The sequence below is a fragment of the Diabrotica virgifera genome, chromosome 10, assembly GCF_917563875.1.
Source record: "Diabrotica virgifera virgifera chromosome 10, PGI_DIABVI_V3a".
Lineage (NCBI taxonomy): Eukaryota > Metazoa > Arthropoda > Insecta > Coleoptera > Chrysomelidae > Diabrotica > Diabrotica virgifera.
Genome location: NC_065452.1, coordinates 99931297 through 99947852, shown reverse-complemented (window position 1 = coordinate 99947852; position 16556 = coordinate 99931297).

The window sequence follows — 16556 nt, the reverse complement described above, 5'->3', positions numbered from 1 at the left end:
TTTTTTACTTTTTAGTTTAATATTTCGTTTATTTAATATTACTCAAAATGTTCACAGATTAGTTGTTTCTAAAAGTGCGTGATCCCAATTTTTGCGCCCTCGAAAGTTAGTGTGGGTTCAACGACAGCTGCGGCACCCGTTGTAGCCACGTCTATGTTAATAACTGGTGCGACTATTAACTGTTGATCTTAACTTTAACCTTTTCTTTTATAATTTTAAGGAGAAATAAATACCTGATCAGAGGACAATTCTGCCTACAGTGCGATAAACTTATAGCTTATTCAGCTCCAATCAAAGATTCACTAATTTGTAAATTGAAAGCAAGTTTGTTGAATCAATAGTAGCAAACGAAAGCTTATAGTTAAGAGCTAGAGCCGAAAAATCATCGTCATAAGTAATATGGAGTTTGGCATGTGAAATGTGTCTATTGTAGATTGTATGACCCCTTTCAGGCTGACACCTCAGTGGATACAGGAAGTAGCAATAAGAGATGAAAGGGAAAAGTCATTGTAGTAACTAAAGGTTTTCACCTCCTATTTTGTTAAACCTCCATCGATTTGCATGAAAATTGGTGACTAGTTAGAGCATACCTCAAGAAATAGAACTGATTTGGTACCAACTTGCACTTTTACCCTGGGGGCGGATACAACCCCTTCTCGGGGATGAAAACTGTTTTATTAAAAATAACCCCACAAACCGATAGAGGGACAAATTTTAAGTAAAATTTGTTATATCCTGTTATTAAAATAAATCAATACTTTTTGAGTTAGGGACCGTTCAAGTATTACGTAACGCAGGTTGGGGGGAGGGGGGTCAAAAATCTTCAAAAATTGCATTACGCAATAGTTAAACTCCCGTAAGAGTGCGTTACGTAGGGGGGAGGGGGGTTAAAAATCTTCAAAAATCGCGTTACGTAATACTTGAACGCTCCCTTATTAAATATCAAAGATTTCTCAATTTAAGAGCACATGCGTGATATTACGGATGATAAAAAGAACATATTAATTAATTGTATGTTAGTAAAATATTATTTTTATATTATTTCGATATTATAAATGTAGCAAAAATTTATTCGAATATGTCAAATGTACCCATTATTGGACACCCCCAGTTTCTGGACATATTCAGTTTAAATTGATAAAAAAAATTCAATTAAATATCGAAATAATATAAAAATAATATTTTACTAACATACAATTAATTAATATCGATGGTGAAAGTTCCCAACCTCCTATGTCAATTTTTGGATATTTTGTTTTGTTACCCTAAAATTTAAGGAGAAATATGTATTTTTACTGTTTATAAGCTCCTATGTCGTTGTTTCATATATGGCCATCTATAAGCTAATTAATGAAATAATGACATAGGAGCTTGTAAACAGTAAAAATACATATTTTCTTTAATTTAGGGTAACAAAACAAAATAGCCAAAAATTGATATAAAGTTGGGAACTTTCACCATCCCCATCCACGTGACTTATCCCATTGCTAGCTTCAATTGGGCTGTTAATTCTTCTTCTACTTTTACTTTTTTGTGTTGTTCTGTAGATATTTTCGATAGTTTTAATTATTCCCAGAAGTACCTCTCTTGCGTACAGTGAATGGATAAGGTCCCATAATTTGACCATGTCAAATGCCTTCTTCAGGCCCACGAAACACAAATATACCGGTTTGTTATATTTTAATGATTTCTTTTAAACCTGCTTCATTATAAATATTGCGTCGTGTTGTATTTTCATTTAAATTTGAATTAACTTATTTACACGAGGAAGGCAAATAGTCCCAACTCTAGTTATTTTGCCTTTTATCGCGATAGAAAAGAGGTTTGCTTTAATGAGTGCAAAAACTGGAGCCTAGTAGGGTTCGTCAAAAGTAAGAGAAGCTAGTGGCTCTACAGTCAATGGCTCGCAAGTTGTTCTACAATCAACAGCTCGTAAGTTGCCACTCAACCAACGGCTCGCTCGTTTGCCGGTGTAAAAGCCTAGCTGGTAAGGCTTTTTTCGTGTATGGACTTGGTGCAGTGTTAAATGCAGCTGAGAGCCCTCTTGAAGACCAAATGCAGGGATTGAATTGGTAAGTGGACCTCTTTGCGCCTCATTTAATTATTCTATTCCTTTTTTGCTCATGTTTAAGTTTTTTATTGAACCGGTGTCAGAGCTCCTTTAGAAAACAAAGAATCAGCCCCTATTTGAGATCCTAACATCAAAGATCGCACATTTTGGTCACTTCGAACGTGGATATTGTTTTTTTGAGGTGTTTTGATAGTCGGTTTTTTAAAGAATTTAAACTTTATTGCTTTTATAATTAATTGTTCAATTATTGTTGGGGTGGCTTGTTTTTCCTCGCTTGTATACAATATTGCTTGTTAACAATTAATTTTGAATAATATAATAAAATGTGTATTTTGAAATAACGCCCAAAAAACATTGCGTACAGTTTTTGATTTTTTTCTTGTGTAGCAGGTAATGTCAATTGGTTGACCTTGAATGGTTTTCAGGTATTCAATACATAGAATTTTGTGAGTTTTCAAATTTTAAAGTCCTCGCCTTTACGGCAGCTTGATAAGGATTCTTGTTTTTTGATAAATTTATTAAGTTTAATTGTTTAGGTCATTAAACTTGTAAAATATTAGCTATTTGAATTTATTTATAGTTAAAATTGCGTTCTCTTTATGCCAGTGGCAGCTTGACCAGGGGATCGTTGATTATTTGTATTTTTAATTTTATCGTTGATTACGTTAAACAAATTTTTATTCTTTTTTCTCCATAATGGCTGATAAATTGAAAAAATATACGTTTCAAAGGAGAATGGCAATGAACGATTTAGAAACGTTATTGCGTTTATCCAATTCTTCTCTTACAGAGGTTCATAAGCAGTCGCTTTTTCGTGTTCGGTACTCAGAGTTAGACGATGTTTTGGAGAGTTTTAATAAAAATCATCAAAACATCGTTACAAATCTTTTGAACTCTGAACCTACGGATGCTCAATTAGATTCTGAGGACATTATTCGTTCCCAATTTTTAAATGATTATTATCAGATCAAGGCTAATTTCGCGGATCTCTTTGAAAATGATGATAATAGTCAAAAAAATGAGCAAAATATCGCCGCTTCGAATGCAGTACAACCTCCTAGTAATGTTCGCTTGCCGCAGTTAGAATTAGTTAAATTTTCCGGTGAGTTTACGTCAGCAATTACTTTTTTTGACTTGTTCGATGCGCTTGTGCACCGTAGACCTGACGTTGATGATACGGAAAAATTAACGTATTTGATTCAAAGTTTAGAAGGGCCTCCTTTAAGGTTAGCTAAATCCTTGCCTTTAGCTAGAGAAAATTATGTTAGGATTTATGATAAATTAAAAAATAGGTATTTAAATAAACGTTTGCGTGCAATGGCACATTGGTGCAAAATTGAAGAAGCTCCCGCAACTATGTTTAAGAATTCTGATAGTTATAGTAATTTAATTGATACCTTTTCGGAAAATTTATCAGCTTTAGAAAATTTGGGTTATAAAATTTCGGATTTTGTGTTAGCTTACAAAATTCTCACCAAGCTTGACGAGGAGACTCACCAACGGTTTGAATTATTACATGGGTCTAGTGAAATGCCTACTTTTATTCAATTATCTGATTTCCTGGAAAGTCAATGCATTTCGTTTGACTCATCCTTGTTGTCGCCTTGTTCTCCCAAGGATTCTAATAGAAAAAATAAATCGCCTTCTAAACACAATGCAAATAAAAATGGTTCTAAAGTCAATAATCGCTATAGTTTTTTTTCGAAGCCTAATGCGACGACTTGTTTGTTATGTTCTGCCGATCACCATTTAAAAGATTGTTCTTTATTTTTAAATAAATCTCCTTATGAACGGTACAACGCTTGTAAGAGAATGCGTCTTTGTTTTAAATGTTTAGAAAAACACGATTCTCGTAGTTGTAGTGTCACCTCTCGTTGTGGTCATTGTAATTCATCCCACCATAGTCTTTTACATTTTAAAAGTTCTGAAAGTGCCACTCACGGCGATACTTTTATTGCTACCTCTCCGACTACTGCTTCTTCTGATGCTCAGGTTAATACTGGAACATTGAGCTCACACGCTGCATCATTAGGTAGTGTTGCCTCAAAAAACTCGAGCGTTTTGTTAGCTACTGCTGTGGTAGAAATTATGGATGGTTGTGGATTGTATCAACCTGTTCGAGCTTTAATTGATGGGGGCAGCATGACCTCTTTTGTATCTCAGTCTTGTATTCGTCAGTTAGGTATTAGACATTCTTCTGCTACCTTATCGGTACAAGGTATTGGTGCTATAAAAAGTACAGTGGTTGGTCGAGTTGATCTTCAGATAAAACCTGTGGATAGAGTGGATCCTATTTTTAATTGTGAGGCGTTTGTGTTGCCAAAAATTTGTGAGGACCTACCCGTTGTTAGTTTGGATGTTGGGCATTGGTCTTATACTGCTAATTTAAAGTTGGCAGATCCTCGGTTTCATCTATCTGGTAAGGTGGACTTATTGCTTGGAGCTGATATCTTTTCTCAGTTATTATTAGAAGGTAAAGTTCAAACTCCTAGAGGTATGCCTGATGCTCTTAATACCGTTTTTGGCTATGTCCTTATGGGTCCCTGTAGTTCGGTTGCTATGACATCTGCCACCTCGTTGTTTTGTCACGTGGATCAAATGGTTTCGTTGGAGGAGTCTGTAAGGCAGTTTTGGAGTTTAGAAACTGTTCCTGAAGTAGAATGTTCAGCTCCTGAAGATATTCTTTGTGAGAAAAATTTTGTTGAGAATATTTGTCGAGACGGCTCTGGTCGTTATACCGTTGCTCTACCTTTCAGGGAATTATCTCCTGTTTTTCCAGGAATGTTTGAGTTAGCTGTAAATCGTTTTCTTTCCTTAGAAAAAAGGCTTTTGAAAAATCCTAGTGTTTATCAGGAATATTGTACCTTTATGAAAGATTATTTGGATTTGCATCATATGGAGCTTGTGTCAGAAACTTCTCGTCCATTATCTTGTTACTATATTCCTCACCATGCTGTATTAAAACCTGATAGTTTGACTACCAAGTTGCGAGTTGTATTTAATGCTTCTGCTCGAATTGGAAATCAGAATTCTCTTAATCAGTGCTTGTTTACTGGAAAGAAACTACAACAAGATATTTTAACTATTTTATTGGGTTCTCGACTTCATAAATATGTCTTATCCACGGATATTAAGCAAATGTATAGGCAGATACGAGTTGAGAAAAGTCATTGTGATTATCAGAGGATTGTTTTTAGATTCTCTCCTGATGAAGAGTTACAGGAATTTCGGTTATTAACAGTTACTTATGGTGTATCATCAGCTCCTTTTCTTGCTTTAAGGACTTTGTTGCAGCTGAGTGAAGATGAAGGTAGAGAGTTTCCCCTTGCCGCTGAAGTTTTGCGTACGAGTACTTATGTTGACGATATAGTGTGTGGTGGTGATACCTTAGAAATTGCGCTAGATCTTCGGAATGAGTTGATATCCTTGTTATCTCGAGGTCAGTTTGAATTGCGTAAGTGGTCGAGCAATGATATGCGATTATTAGAAGGTCTACCGGAGTCGCATATTGGTAAGAAACCTATTTCCTTTGATGATAATAGTTGTTCGTCACCTCTAAAAATCCTTGGACTTGTATGGAATGCACAGTTGGATTGTTTTTCTTTTGAAGTGACAGCTCTGGACAAATCTTGTACTAAGAGAAGTATGTTGTCTGAATTGGCCCGAGTGTTTGATCCTGTAGGGTTTCTAGCTCCCATGACTTTGTTCACGAAGCACCTTATCCAACGTTTATGGTTGTCCGGAATCGACTGGGATGACTCTCCTCCAGACTCAATTTGTAAAGTTTGGAACCAGTATAAGGAACAACTGTTATCCCTTGCACAGCTTGAAATACCTAGGTGCATGTTCGTGTCCAGGTATATTTGTTGTGAGGTACATGGGTTTTGTGACAGTAGTGAAAAGGGTTATGCCGCTGTTATTTATTTGCGTTTTGTTCTACCAGATGGTCAGGTTTGTGTCTTTTTTGTTTGCGCGAAGTCAAAAGTGGCTCCCATAAGAACTGTAAGCATTCCACGTTTGGAGCTGTCCGCTGCAGTTCTACTATCTAAACTCATGCAGTTTGTAGTCAGAGTATTAGATCCTAAACTTAAAATCGCAAAATTTGTAGCTTGGTCCGATTCTCAGGTAGCTCTAAGTTGGATAAAATCCTCTCCTCATCGTTGGAAAACTTTTGTTTCTAACCGGGTTTCATATATACAGGAACGCCTTTCTCCTAATAGTTGGTTTTATGTTCCTTCTGCTCAGAATCCCGCTGATTTGGCTTCCAGAGATGTTTTACCTGCTCTAATGTTGGAGCAATCTCATTGGTTTGCAGGTCCTGAGTTTTTGTATAACACCGATCCCATTCCAGACGCTTCCTGTTGCTTTTCTGAGTGTGCTGAAATGCTTGATGAGGAGCGTACGGTAACTTTGGCTTGTGTTAATGATGATAATTTTCTTGAGAATCTATTGAATGACATTTCCGATTTCTCGTTTATACGACGACTTATAGCTTGGATCTTGAGGTTTGCTTTGAATTCAAAATTCCCCAATGATAAGAGAGAAGGTCCCTTAAGTTCAAAGGAACTTTATGAGTCGTTGATTATGCTAGTTAAATATACTCAACATCGATATTTTGAAAGGGAGTTCGAGGGAAATGTTTTTTCCAAACCTTTGCGAAAGTTGTCCTGCTTTATCGATGATCAAGGAGTATTACGGGTTGGCAGTCGTCTTAGATATTTGTCTGTTTCGATTGATAAGAAATTTCCTTGCATCCTACCTCGCGAAAGTCCATTAACTTATTTGCTGATTGATTATTACCATAAACGATACTGTCATGCTGGGCTGCGTACAGTTAGTTTTTTGCTTGCCCAGTCATTTTGGATTTTGTCTCCTAAGCGTGCTATACGCTCGGTTTTGTCAAAATGTATACAGTGTTGGAGGCCCAATCCTAGAAATTACCAACCTCCAATGGGTAACTTACCCCTAGTTAGAATTTCCCAGGTTAAACCCTTCCTGAATTCAGTATGGATTTTGGTGGACCGTTTTATGTTGTGATGAATCGCTATCGAGGAGCTAAATCTTGTAAGGTGTATCTTTGCCTCTTTGTTTGCATGGCCACCAAAGCTCTTCATTTAGAGTTAGCTAGTGATTTATCGAGTGAGACTTTTCTCTCTGCTTTGCAGCGTTTCATAGCTCGTCGTGGTAGGGTTGATAATTTATATTCTGATCGTGGCAGTAATTTTGTTGGCGCTGCTAAATACCTTAACCTCATGAAAAATGCTGCTTCAAATGAAAATATTTCCTTCCATTTTAATGCTGCATCTGCTGCCCACTTTGGCGGTTTATGGGAGGCGGGAATAAAGTCAGTAAAGACGCACCTAGCTCGCGTTATAGGCGATCAGATCTTGTCATATGAGGAACTAAACACGGTCGTAATTCAGATTGAATCGTATCTTAATTCTAGGCCCTTGACCCCTATAAGTTCTGATCCTAATGATTTGTCAGTTCTAACGCCGGGTCATTTTTTAAATCTAGAACCTCTTTCGGCTGTGTTTGAACCTCTTGATGGAGCGTATATTCCTGCATCTCATTTGATGAGATGGAAGTTAATAAATCAAATGCATTAAACTTTTTGGGAACGCTGGAGCAAAGAATATTTGCATACTTTGCATCAGCGCAGTAAATGGACTTCATCCGATAATTTAAAACCTATCGAACTAGGAACGATGGTCCTTATAAAGGATGATAATATCCCTCCGTCGCAATGGCGTTTGGGACGAATATCCCAAGTATTTCCGGGACAGGATGGAATTATAAGAGTTGCGGATGTTAAGACCACAAAGGGAATTCTTCGACGCCCCCTGGTCAAGCTGTGTCCTCTGCCTATCTAAATAATTCCTAGGTTTTTTTATTGAACCGGTGTCAAAACTGCTTTAGAAAACAAAGAATCAGCCCCTATTTGAGATCGTAACATCAAAGATCGCACACGTCGGTGCATGATTTTCCCGACCTAAAACCTTGTTGTTCTTCTGCATATGTTATAATTCTATTCAGTTTGTTTGTTATTACTTTGGTTGTTAATTTTAATGTTGTGTTTATTAAATTAATTCCTCTGTAATTTTCCGGGTCAGATTTGTCTCTCTTTTTAAAGAGAGGTATTAGGATGCCTAATTTCCATTCTTGTGGTATTCTGTTTTGTTTTATTACTTTTTGGATTAGTTTTAGATAATAGTTGTTTGGTTAAATCTTGTTCTCCTTACTTTAGAACTTCATTCGATATTCTGTCCTATTCTGGTAATTTTCCATTTTTGAATTTTCTTTATGCTTCCTTTACTTCTGCTTCCTCTTCAATGTTTATTTCTTCGTCTGTCAGAACTTCAGTTGTTGGTTCATTATCGTCACCTTTAGCAAATAGATATCGAAAGTCGTCTAATCATGTTTCCTTCTGAATGTGTTTAGTTTTTATTAATTCACTCATCTCTTTTCTTTGTCCTTTGATCATTCTCCATATTTATTTTTGTGTGCCGTAGAAGTCGTGTTCTATCTGCTTTTAGAAGCTCTGTCAATGTTCCCATTTTATTTGTCTGACTAAAGGACTTAATGTATTCGTTTCGTTTTTTATTCGTTTATGATGGTTATTTGCTTGTTGTGTTTGTTTTGTTCCGTATTGTAAAAAGGCTTTCATCTGTTCTTCACATTTTATCTTCACTTCTTCTCTAAACCATGGGGATTTCTTTTTTGATATGTTAGTATTCGTCACTTTCCTCTCTCCAAGTGATTTTTTTGCTGCGTTAATTATGTTATTTTTGAGATTTTTCCAGTTTTCCTTGACGTTATCGTTTTCTAATATTCCGTTCTCAGGAATCTTCTTTGATATTCTTTGTGCGTATAATTATTCCGTGCATTCCACAATTTAGTCCTTCGACTCTTATTTTTGTTTGTAATGGGGCTGCTCTATTCCTATCTCTAGTGTGGGCAGAGCAACACATGAACAATCAGGCTCTCTAAAAATTCAATTTTTTGGCGAATAAGAACTAGTTTCTAAAGCGATTTTAGTTTTTAGTTACAGTGTGTCAAAGAGGATCAGTGTTAATAGAAATAAACTTTTGAAACAGACTGTAAGTACAATAATATTAAATACAATATATAAACTTAAAACAACAAATAAAACTTTATTCAAAATCAAGCCTAAAAAAGTAGGTCATGAAAAAGCCACAGGAAGATGTAAAAGTGCGCCTTGAAAGACTCGATAGATCACGAAAAGAAAATAATGTTATAGTACAGGGAATGACAATAGATACGGGAGATAGAAGATTACTAAAAGAAACAATGGAGAACTTTATGAAAAAAGAGCTAGATCTAAAATATAAAGATAGAAGAAGCTGTGAAATTAAGAAACAAAACCTGTTTAGTCAGATTGCCAAACAAAGAGGAAAAAAAGTAATGCAAAATAAAAGAAAACTTAAAGAAGTGAAAGAAGAAAGAATATATATATATATATATATATATATATATATATATATATATATATATATATATATATATATATATATATATAAACAATGATTTAACGAAAAAGGAATTACAAATACAAAAAGAAATAGTCAAAATAGCAAATGATGAAATAAAGAAAGGAAAACGTGTCCAAATTAAGCACCATAAACTGATAATAGATGGACAGGAGTGGAAATGGAATAAGAACAAGAATCAGTTGGGGATTTTTCAAAACGTTTCAAAAAACTAGCAACTGATGAGAGAATACAAGACAATATTTATTTGGCGACGGACAAGGCCAATAAAAAGAAAATGGTTGGAGATAAATTGATGTATCAAAAAAAAAAGAAATAAATAAGAGCAGACAGGGAAACAAAAATAAAAAACGAAAGCAAAAAAATAAAAAAACATAAAAAACTGAAAATAAGCACATGGAATATAAGAACGATGTTGGCACCAGGCATAATGCTGGAAATAAGCAAAGAACTAGCTAAGTATAAAATAGATATTGCAGCACTGCAAGAGATACGGTGGGAGGGACAAGGACATATTGATAAACAAGACTTAACAATATTATACTCAGGAGGAAAGAAGCAAGGACAAAAAGCTAAGAGAAAAAGTCATAAACTTTAAACCGATATGTGAAAGAATCGCGTATGTAAGAATAAATAATAAACCATTCAATATATCACTATTAAACCTATACGTACTTACAGAAACAAGCAATACAGACGATAAAGACAATTTTTATGATAAGATAGAAGAAGAGATGAAAAAAAAAAAACAAAAAAGATGTTATAATTATACTAGGAGGCCTCAATGCCTAGATTGGAAAAGAGGATTTTTTACAGCAAATTGCAGGAAAACACACCGTACACAAAAACACTAATGATAATGGTCTAAGACTATGTAACCTAGCAACAAGAACAAACATGATAATAAGCTCAACAAAATTTGAACACCCTAAAATGCATAAAGTAACATGGAGGTCACCTGATCAGAAAACGTATAGCCAAATTGATTACATACTAATAAACAATAGAAAACAATCATCAATGAAGGACGTGAGAAAATTCAGAGGTTCGTGTGCGGATTCGGATCACTATATGGTCACAGCCACCATAAGACAAAAAGTTAAAATCCAAACGAAACAGAAAAATCAACAGAAAAAATGGAATGTCAATAAATTGCAGAATGCAGATATTAGAAAAAATATGAAGAAGAAGTAACAATGCAAATAAGAGGGAAATATAAAGCAGGGGACATCAAATCAGAATGGGACATGATCAAAAAGTCAATAGAAGAAGCTGCAAAGAAGCAGGTAGACAAACACCAGAAGAAAACAAAAAAGGAATGGTATAACAACGAATTTAAAGAACTAATAGCAAAAAAGGTGCAAGCAAGAATTAAATGGCTGAGAACGGATAAAGAGGAAAGTTATGAAACATTGAGAAAGGACGCTAAAAAAATTATAAGACAAAACAAAAGAAGATGGGCAGATGAAAAGATGCAAGAAATAGAACAGGAAAGAACAAATAGAAACACAAAACATTTCTATAAAAATATTAAAGAACAAACCAAAAAATACAAAGGTAAAACAAATGGAATAAAAAATAAAGAGGGAATAGTCATAGTAGAAGACAATGAATATAAGCAGGTATGGGCAGATCACTACAGAGAACTCTTGACGGAGGAATACAATGGAGAAGAAATGCATGAGGAAGAGGAAACAGTGGAGGAAGAAGCAGACGAAATACACATTGAAGTCTCAAAAGAGCCAACAATAGAGGAACTCGAGGAGGTAATACAGAGGAGCAAAAATGGAAAAGCTCCAGGAAAAGACGAAATTAACATGGAACTTATAAAATATGGAGGAAAGGAACTGAAGGAAAAGATACTATCACTATTGAAAAATATATGGAAGGAAGAGAAGATGCCGGCGGACTGGGAGATAGGGCAGGTAATAACAATACATAAAAAGGGAGACTAAAAAATTTGTGAAAATTATAGAGGAATAACATTACTAAGAACAACGTATAAAATATTGACTTCAATAATAAGAAAAATATTGTCGAAGATCACGAAGAAGAGAGTGGGACAATACCAATGTGGATTAACAGAAGGAAGATCGATATGCTATACACACGATAAAACAAATAATGGAAAAAGCAAATGAATACAAACTAGAATTTGAAATGCTATTCATCGACTTCAAACAGGCATTTGATTCGATTAAGAGAAAAGAACTAATGATTGCCCTGGAAAAATTAAAAATCACACATAAACTCAGAAAATTAATAAATATGACAACGAGAACTACCAAAATTAGCATAAAGACGCAAAGAGGTGAGACAGATGAATTCATTATAAATAAAGGAGTGAAATACGGAAATGCCTTATCCACGACACTGTTCAATCTAGCTTTAGAATATGTACTACGAAATATAAACAAAGGGAACCTAAGAACAAGAGGTGGACAAATAATCGCCTACGCAGACGACATTGTTATGATTGCAAAGAAAAAAAAACATAATGAAAGAAATGCTAGAAGAAATAAAAGAGAAAGGGGAGACAATGGGACTCAGATTAAATGAAGAAAAGGCAAAAATATTAAGACTAGGGAAAACAGCAATAAAAGGAAAAACCAAACTAGGAAATTCAGAGTTTGAAGATGTAGAAAATTTCAAATACCTGGGAGTGACAATAAGTAAAACGGGTGAAAGAATACCAGAAATAAAGGAAAAAATATTGGCAGCGAATAAAGCATATTTTGCAAATAAAACACCACTTAAAAGCAAAATACTGACTATTAAAACCAAGATGGACTGGCCAATCGGCTCTAAACGAGTTTAGTTGGTAAAAAGTTTTGCACCGACTTTTACTCAATTTTATGTGTTTAATCCAAAACATTAATTATTGTAATTTGGAAGATAAAGAAAATAAACAGTGGTGAACAGATTGGTGATATTTTCTCATTGCTGCGGCGGCGGGTTCCAGCCAACAAGGAGGTATTCCAGCGTTTGTTATTCAATTGTCTAGTTTTTTGCTGTCTGCTTATTAATAACAAAGTAATTAGTACGGTCAATTGCCTCGGCTTTTGACATACCAATAGGTAGGCAACATATTTTACAATATGAATTGCTGTTTGCGGATACTCCAGGAGAAATATAAACATTAATCTTGACCACTCCATTGCTTTTGACTACAAAAGCAATACAATTATGGATAATCAATCTACAGTCAATAATACCTCATCAATGCCTTCATCTAGTAACACTGAATCTTCAACACCCACATCATACGAAGCTGCTATGAAATCCAGACCGAAGCCTTCCTTCCCGAAAAAGGAACAAGCAATTATTTATCATTCAGAACAGAACTTAAAACTATTCGATTATGTAAAATCCACAGGTGATATTGTTGGTCCCAAAAATATAATATTTGCATCTAGGATCTCGAACAACCGGATTTGCATATACCTAAGCAAAGTTGAACTTATTGACCAGCTTATTTCAAACCATCCCATTGTTTCAGTAAACGGTCTAGACCTACCTATCAGAAGATCAGTTACTCCAGCAAAACGTATCCTAATCTCGAATGTCAGTCCCTCAATTTCCCACAATCTCGTAGAATCTGCTCTGCGCGGCATTAGTTTACAACTCGCTTCTCCCGTTTCTTTCTTAAAAGCTGGAATCCAAGGAGATGAATATAGCCATATTCTTTCATTTCGAAGACAAGTGTACATAATCCCACCTACCAAAAATTATGAGCTTCAGACCTCGCTACTCATTGAATTCGATTCCACAACAAACCGTATATTCCTATCTACTAAAAAGATGAAATGTTTAATATGTAAACAAACAGGTCATACAGCCGCAAATTGTACAAATTGTCAAAACACTAATGTTCCTTAATCTTCCGGTGAACAATAATGTGTGTGCGGTGAACAAACAAAAATGTCCCCTCCTATATAACAATTATCTGGTGAGCCTACACATGGACATAAGAGACCACTCTCTAGCCCACTGAGCACACCAGATTCCTCTCCTCTCGATAATCTTACATCTAATTCTCAAACTGAAAGCTTGTCATTGATGCCCCCTCCTAAAGATTTTTTAGCAAGTAACATAAAGCACGTAAAGAAAAAGTCAAAAATGGATCCGACAGATAAATCCAAAATATCAGAAAAATCTAAGCAAATAATGAGAGATCTCTACACCAACAACCCACAAAGTTTCTCTACTCCACTAGATAATCTCATAGCCTTTCTTGAGAAAGCCCCAGGAAGTACTAATCTGACAGAAGAAGCCCACCAATTTACTTCTAACATTAACTCGCTATTATCTGACATGTATGAAATTTATCCACACCTAACCACCAGAGGACTAAAAAATAAATTCACAAGAATATCAAAGAAGCTCAAACGGGAACTATCTGCACAAACAGACGATACAGGTAGCCTTTTATCAGAAACATCTATGGATACCTCTGACGGTGATGACTCAACCGATCATTTACAACAACCTGAAACATCCAAAAATCAATAACTTTCACACTATTTCAATGGAATTGTGACGGATTCTTCTGCCGCTTAGAAAGAATCCAACAACTTATTAGCGACACTAATCCAAATATATTATGCCTACAAGAAACAAATTTCAAACAAAATCATAATATTGTTCTTAAAGGTTATGAAGGCTATCATCACATAAGAACAGAATGCCTTAGAGCAAGTGGAGGAACCTCAATTTTTGTCGACCAAGACGTCTATTCAACACATTTACCTTTAGTTACAAACCTAGAAGCAATCGCAGTAACCATATGGTGCCGTAAGAGAATAACTATCTGCAGTATATACATCCCACCAAGTTACAATCCAACTGAAGCTGAACTAGTAGACTTAATTTTTCAACTTCCAGCACCATTTTTAATTGTCGGAGACTTTAATGCCCACAATATTTCATGGGGATCACAAACCACATACGGTAGAGGAAAAGTTGTAGAGAACTTACTAAACATTACTGACACATGTTTTCTAAATAATGGTTCCAATACTCATTTCAATATTTGCACCGGAAATTTCTCAGCGATTGACCTAAGCCTATGCGATTCCAAAACATATTCTTCTCTTACATGGAATATTGTAGATGATCTACATGATAGTAACCATTTTCACATCCTCATAACGAATAACGAAGAAAAATGATCAGAAACAATAGTTAAATGGAAGATTTCTAATGCGGACTGGGCAAGTTTTAGAACTGAGATTAACCATCAAATAGAACAATTTTCCTTCTCTGGTAACATAGATAATGATGTAGATAATTTTAACAAATTCATTATCTCTGCTGCTGACATTTACATAGGAAAAAGTATAATAACTACTAAAAGAAAATGTACTCCTTGGTGGAATGAACGTTGTACAACTGCCGTAAAAGAATACAAGAGCGCTTTTAATAGGTATCGTCGAAGCAAAAGTGAAGAAAACCTCATTAATTTTAAAAAGCTTAGAGCCAAAGCGAGGTATGTCTTAAAACAAAGTAAGAAGCACTCTTGGAAGAACTACGTTTCCACTATAACAGATAATACTCCTCCTTCTCAAGTATGGAAGAAAATTAATCAAATGAGGGGAAAAAATACACAGACAAAAATTCCAACCCGTGTTGAGCTGCCCCCCCCCCACTTGCAAAAATTAAAAAACAAATAGCCCTGATTTATGAGCTATTTATGAGCTCTCATATTCCGCAAACTAAAAATTTTGAGCTCGTTCCACTGAGCAGGAATTTAATACCCTAGTGGGGGGGGGCTGAGTCAGCCCCCCCACTACTTAAAAATAGGAATATTGAATCGGTTTTTGCGGCAGAATTACGAGCTATTTATGAGCTCTTGAAATTATATAGTTTCGATTTTTGAGCTCATCCCCTTCACCCCCAAACAACCCTTTAATTCAGGGGTTCCCAAACTGGGGGGGGCGCCCCCCCTGGGGGGCGTAAGGACATGTCAGGGGGGGCGTGAGACAAGTCGAAAATTAAATTAAATTCAGGTGCCTACCTAGTCTTTCTAAAATTCTAAATTAACCATGATGTTTAGAAAATTAAAACAAACCACTGTAACATCTGACTTTACTACATAAATTTGAAATCGAAGGCTTGAAAGAATGAGTTAGCCGTTCAATGTGGCAATAGCGCGCATAATTTGACAACCGAGCGTTTCCAAGCACTGCCTCCCTCCTTCCCTCCTAACCGCCAGACGCAGGCCAGCTAACCGCAGACGCAGCTCTTATCAATTGTGACTCAGTGTTTGAGATACCTTGGCGTAGCCTGCACTTATTTTTGCATTATAAAAGCGTACGTGTTGTGAAATTTTAATTGTGGTAGTTGACTTTTATTGATTTCGTTGATTTGAGTGAGGGAAGATAATTGTAGTCAAGATGAGCTCAGCAAAGAAACGCAAGTATAATGATGATTATATCAAATATGGGTTTATTTGTATGCGTATAGATAATGTCGAACATCCTCAGTGTGTAATTTGCTATGAAGTATTAAGTAATGATGCAATGAGACCTAATCGTCTTGAAAGACATTTGTCATCCAAACAACCCTTTTAAGGACAAACCAAAGGAATTTTTGCTACAAAATCTGAAAATTTAAAACGCATGAAGTTAGATAGTACTGGTTCTACTGCTCAGTCATCTGAAAAAGTTCTTGAAGCTTCATGTGAGCTATCACTTCTGATTGCTAAAGAAAAGAAGAGCCATATTATTGGAGAGACGCTTGTTAAACCGTGTTTGTTAAAGGCAGCTGATATTATTCTTGGAACGCAGAGTAAGCAAAAGTTATCTCAAATACCTCTTTCTGACAATACCGTGAAACGTCGCATTGATGATATGGCCGAAGACATACAAAACCAGGTAGTTGATGCAGTAAAACAATCGCCATTTTTTGCTATTCAGCTAGACGAGAGTACCGACATAGCACAATGTTCTCAGTTAATTGTTTATGTTCGGTAT